At 38.6% G+C, this 5,722-nt stretch overlaps 1 protein-coding gene across 2 annotated transcripts in view; it reads left to right on the top strand.

The window, feature by feature from the left end:
• The window catches only part of TEX49 (testis expressed 49), a 33,908-nt gene that overhangs the window by 139 nt on the left and 28,047 nt on the right, over positions 1–5,722 (top strand). For both annotated transcript variants that reach the window (XR_006735979.1, XR_006735978.1), the window contains exon 2: positions 1,625–1,721. The gene's annotated coding sequence lies outside the window, so the exon portion shown is untranslated. The remainder of the gene's footprint in view (positions 1–1,624; positions 1,722–5,722) is intronic.

Below are 5,722 nucleotides of genomic sequence, written 5' to 3'. Positions count from 1 at the left end.
GTGGGACTATCAGAAACTGAAAAAAAAATTAAAGAAAGTGGCCCTATCTATATCAAAGCAACTAGGAGCCTCTGACGTTGTTGATAGCAGTGTAAAGTACTACAACCCGTTAGAGAAGTCACTTCACAGTATGTAGCAAAAGCCATGGAAACATTCCTGCGATTCGCCACAGTGATGCAACTTAAAGGAATAAAATGAAATTAATGGCATTAATTTAGAGCTTACATGTCGCAGAGGCAATACTGACTTAAATATATTAATACTATTTCACTGAATCGGCACAACTCCGAGAGGTAATATTAATCCCTGTTTGCGAATGGGTGAAGTAAAACTGTCCTTCAGTGTAAAAAGCTCCCACCACTACCTGCCACATGCACAAATTTATAAATTCCTGCCCCTTGTCAAGATGTATTCCTGCCCCAAAGTCTGATGGCTGTTTGGTCCTGGACAAGATACTTAACCTCTCTGTGCCTCTTCTATAAAATGTAGATGATAACGCTTACGTTTTAGTTTGTGAAAGGGAGTGAATATTTAATGAGTTACAAGCATTTATAATAGTAACTGGTACTTAGAAAATATCCAGTAGATCTTGTTGTTATCATAGAATTTGTTACATTGTATTGAAGTTGAGGGCAAGAACAAGGCCTTCATTTTTGTATCCCTAGTACAGCCCTGGCCCTAGTAAATAGTCAATAAATCTTTGTAAAATGCTCGAAACACCCTACAGTACAGAAATTGGGGCTCAGGGAAATCAGGTAGTTTGCCCTACACTACATTGTTAATAATGCTAATAGTGCAGTTTTTTTTGGTTGGTTTGTTTTTGTTTTTGAGACATGGTCTTGCTCTGTTGCCCAGGCTAGAGTGCAGTGGCATCATTGTAGCTCACCACAACTTCAAACTCGTGGGCTTAAGTGATCCTCCTACCTCAGCTAATTTTTTTTATTTTTTTGTAGAGACATCTGGTCTCAAACTCCTGAACTCAAGCAATCCTGCCCCCTTGGCCTCCCAAAGTGCTAGGATTAGGCCTCAGCCCTAAGTGTAGATTTAAAAATCAAGTCTAGGGCCAGGCGCAGTGGCTCACGCCTTGTAATACTCTGGGAGGCCGAGGCGGGTGGATAGCTCAAGGTCAGGAGTTCGAGACCAGCCTGAGCAAGAGCAAGACCCCCATCTCTACTAAAAATATAGAAAGAAATTATCTGGCCAACTAAAAATATATATAGAAAAAATTAGCCAGGCATGGTGGCGCATGCCTGTAGTCCCAGCTACTCGGGAGGCTGAGGCAGTAGGATCCCTTAAGCCCAGGAGTTTGAGGTTGCTGTGAGCTAGGCTGACACCACAGCATTCTAGCCCAGGCAACAGTGAGACTCTGTCTCAAAAAAAAAAAAAAATCTAATCTAATTCCATTGTTCTTTCCATTCTAGCAACCTGTATGTCTGCTTTTCTGGAGCCATACTCAATTTACCTTGATTAAATTTGGATTATTTTAGATAAATTTGAATAATATTAGAATCCTTTGTCTTTTATAATATTTTGGGTTTTGTCCTTTCCAGATCAGGCTGCTTTTACTCAGTATGTTTGATCTTAATTCATTCTCAGAAGTATTTCCTGTCTATTAATATTTCAGGCCTTCCTCTGCCATATACGGCCTACAGTGAGTATTAGCTCCATTATACCCTGGAGAAATGAGATTCAGGAAGATTTAAATGACTTCTGTTTATAAGGTAAAGGAGCTTATGATTTCAAACTACTTTCATCACAGACTTTTCTTCTTTTAATAGAACATGTACTTTTTTAATAGATTCTTTTTTAGTAGAATAAGCACTTTTTCAGTTACATAGTCATGCATGTTGTCTTCTAAATAGCCAAAATTATTTCTTCCATATCCCTTTTGCCTAATGCTCTGACTGTGTTTGGTTCTCCACTTAATCTCTTGGATTGATGACTCCATACATATTGAATTTTCTATCTTGGCTTAGTATGCCACTCTTCCAGGAAAAAGTTCTGGTCTCTGTCAGGCTTCAGGCAATGCAGCTACTAATCATGGTTTGCTACCCTGCCATACAGAAGAGGGGGGTGCTGTGTAAATCAGAGAAAGAAAATATTGTTCATTTGAAGATGTAATTGACAGTAGGAAGCAGTGGTAACATATTAATAATTGCTAAATATATGAGTTTTTGAGTCAGGCCTAGATTCAAAGCCCAGCTATTCCTTTTTTTCCAACAATTTTAACAATTTGTAAGTGTACAGTTCAGTAGTGTCAACTATATTCTCATCATTGTGCAACAGAGCTCTAGAATTTTTTCGTTTTGTAATACTGAAACTTTATGCCCATTGAAAAACTCTCCATTTGCCTCTCTTTCCAGCTTCTGACAACCATCATTCTACCTTCTGTTTCTTTGACTTTGACTACCTTAGATACCTCTTATAAGTGGAATTATGCAGTATTTGTCTTTTTGTGACTGGCTTATTTCACTTAGTATAATGTCCTCAAAAATCCCAGCTGTTCTTTTAACTAGTTGTGTGATCTTGAATATCATCTCTGCATCCATTTAATAGAACACCACCTACACTATGTAGTAGGTGTTCAATACACATCTATTGGTCAAATAACATTAGCCTTCAGATACATTGCTCTTAAAGAACAATTGACAAAATCTTAAGCTAGAGGAATTTTCCTTATTTTTTTCTTTCTTTCTTTCTTTCTTTTTTTTTTTTAAAGACAGGGTCTCTTTCTGTCACCCAGGCTGGAGTGCAGTGGCCTGATCATAGCTCACTATAACCTCAAAATCCTGGGCTCAAGCAATCCTCCCACCTCAGCTGGGGCTACAGGTACGTGCCACTACACTCGCCTAATTTTTTTACTTTTTGTAGAGACAGGGTTACACTGTATTGCCCAGGCAGGTCTCAAACTCTTGGCCTCAAACTATCCTCACACCTTAGCCTCCCCAAGTGCTGGGATTACAGGTGTGAGCCACCAACACTTTTTTCTTTTTTAAAAAATGTAAATAGGACTTCGTTTCCTGTAAATCACACCTATAGGGCTACTCTTCCTATTCACTGGACTAATCTTGTTCTGGGTATAGCATTATACCATATTTCATTGTTTTGTCTTATTTTACACTGTGCTTATAAATATCATGTTTTAGTCATGCCAAACATTACCATTTCTACTGTTAAAACAATTTTTCCCCAACATTCATATAGTCTTCACATTAAAATATGAAAAGATAGTGTGCTCTTTGTAACACTCCCCAACTCCATGTTCAGTGATGTCACTTTGATAACTTGAAATCAGCCATGGTGTGTGTGGGTGCTGGTAACTATCAAGAAAAAATATTGTGTGTCTATACATATGTACAAAAGTTCCTTGTAAAATTTACTGATATAAAGGATGTATAGCACATAATTTATAAAAAAATAAAATATACAGTCTTCTTTATTGTAAATTTCCTATAGCAAACTGATTCTTACAGACTATTTTCTTTGATTTTGTCAAATTCTTGAATCAGAACCCAATCTATGGCTGCAGTGGACAAACAAATACAGATGCTCTTTGACGTATGATGAGGTTACATCCCAAAAAACCCATCATAAGTTGAAAATATCTTTTAAGTCGAAAATGCATTTAATAAACCCAACATACCAAACATCATAGCTTAGCCTAGCCTACCTTAAACATGCTCAGAACACTTACATTAGCCTACAGTTGGGCAAAATTATCTAATAAAAAGCCTATTTTATAATAAAGTGTTGAATATCTCGTGTAATTTATGGAATACTGTACTGAAAGTGAAAAACAATAATTGTATGAGTACTGAAAGTACAATTTCTACTGAATGCACATTGCTTTTATATCATCATAAAGTTGAAAAATCATAAGTGAACCATAATAAACTGGGGACCATCTGCATAGTTTTGAATGTTCGTTGATATTTTCATTTGCATTAATAAGATGAAAGTGGAACAACAAGACTTATGTTGGAACTTCACTTATTTGTCAATGACTTGAGAAACATCTTTGCTGAATTGGATAATAGTTTTTGAATGATGGAAGAATGTTCCAATTTTTTGTGTTATTGATAGCGTAATGGCTATAGACATGGTATACTTTTTAACTTTATCTGAATTAACATTTTTCTCTATCATTTTCCTACGTCAAGATAATCAACAAAATGAATAAATCGAGCATTGTAATATTTGCCAGTTTCTGTGTTGTAAATTCTCCCACCATGGCTGATTTCAAGATACCAATATCAAATTGGGAAGAGATTTACACACCATCATGTAATATTTTCTCCAGACAGATATGATAGATGGGGACTTCAGTTTCCAGTCTGACAGATAAAGAACTTGGAAGTCATCACTGCCATCCTCACAACAAGAAAAAAACTAAAATTGAAACTGAACAACCCTTCTTAGACCCATCAGAGAATTGAGATCATGGAGCAAACCTCTGCCCCCAAAACTAGAGAGATAGATGGACTTAGAACAGGTGGGACAGAAACTTACTGGGAGTAAAAACTGCTATTGGAATCAGCAGCTGACAGAAATACTCATAGAGCAATTGACTAGTTGCTGGAGACCAAACACAGACTAGCTTGAAAGATTTAAAAAACTCCTGGACGCCTAGCCTTTAAGAGTTCCCAGGCCTGGTGCAGTGGCTCACGCCTGTAATCTTAGCATTCTGGGAGGCTGAGGCAGGAGGATCACTTGAGGTCAGGAGTTCGAGACCAGCCTGAGCAAGAGTGAGACCCCCATCTCAACTAAAAAATAGAAAGAAATTAACCAGACAACTAAAAATATATAGAAAAAATTAGCCAGGCATGGTGGCACATGTCTGTAGTTCCAGCTACTGGGGAGGCTAAGCCAGGAGAATCACTTGAGCCAAAGAGTTTGAGGATGCTGTGAGCTAGGCTGACGCCAGGGCACTCTATTCCTGGGAAACAGAGTAAGACTCTGTCTCAAAAAAAAAAAAGAGTTCTTGACGTTTTTGTGAGTTTTACCTCCAGGAGCCCCACTGAATTGTCACTGTGAAAACTGGAAAAAAAATCCCCTTGTGGTTCCAGCAGGGAGAGAGAAAAAGGAGTCATTTTGAAATACACGCAGGCCTAAAAAAGGCCTGCTATTAAGGGAAACTATTTAACAGAGTCTAACCAATGTAGGAGAAGGGAAGTACCCCACTGTAGCCTCCAGTAGTCTTCCTGTTTTACATAAGGGGGAAAAAAGACGAGACCCTTGTGAAGGTCAGCCCAGAGACATAAGCTCAATAAAATGTAGAGACCTAATAACAGAATTAGAGAATGCCCCCCCCAATCTCACCACTACATTAGTAGCGTTCCTGTATAATAACAGGGGATTACAAATGAAAAAACTGCAAGGTTCACACCCTGTTTAAGAAAGAGTCTTGCAGCCGGTGTGGTGGCTCACGCCTGTAATCCTAGCACTTTGGGAGGCTCAGGTGGGAGGATTGCTTCCAAGACCATCCAGAGCAAGAACAAAACCCCGTCTCTACTAAAAATAGAAAAATAAACCAGGTGTTGTGGCTCACACCTGTAGTCCCAGATACTCAGGGAGCTGAGGCAGGAGGATCGCCTGAAGCCAGGAGTTTAAGGTTGTAGTGAGCTATGATGACCCCACCACCGCACTCTACCTGAGGTGACAGAGACTCTGTCTCAAAAAAAGTCTTGGCTGCAGTGAGCTATGTTAGCGCCACTGCACTCCA

The sequence above is a fragment of the Lemur catta genome, chromosome 6, assembly GCF_020740605.2.
Source record: "Lemur catta isolate mLemCat1 chromosome 6, mLemCat1.pri, whole genome shotgun sequence".
In the NCBI taxonomy this organism is placed as follows: Eukaryota; Metazoa; Chordata; class Mammalia; order Primates; family Lemuridae; genus Lemur; species Lemur catta.
Note: the sequence above shows the minus strand (reverse complement) of the source record. Positions and strands in the feature narration are given on the sequence as shown.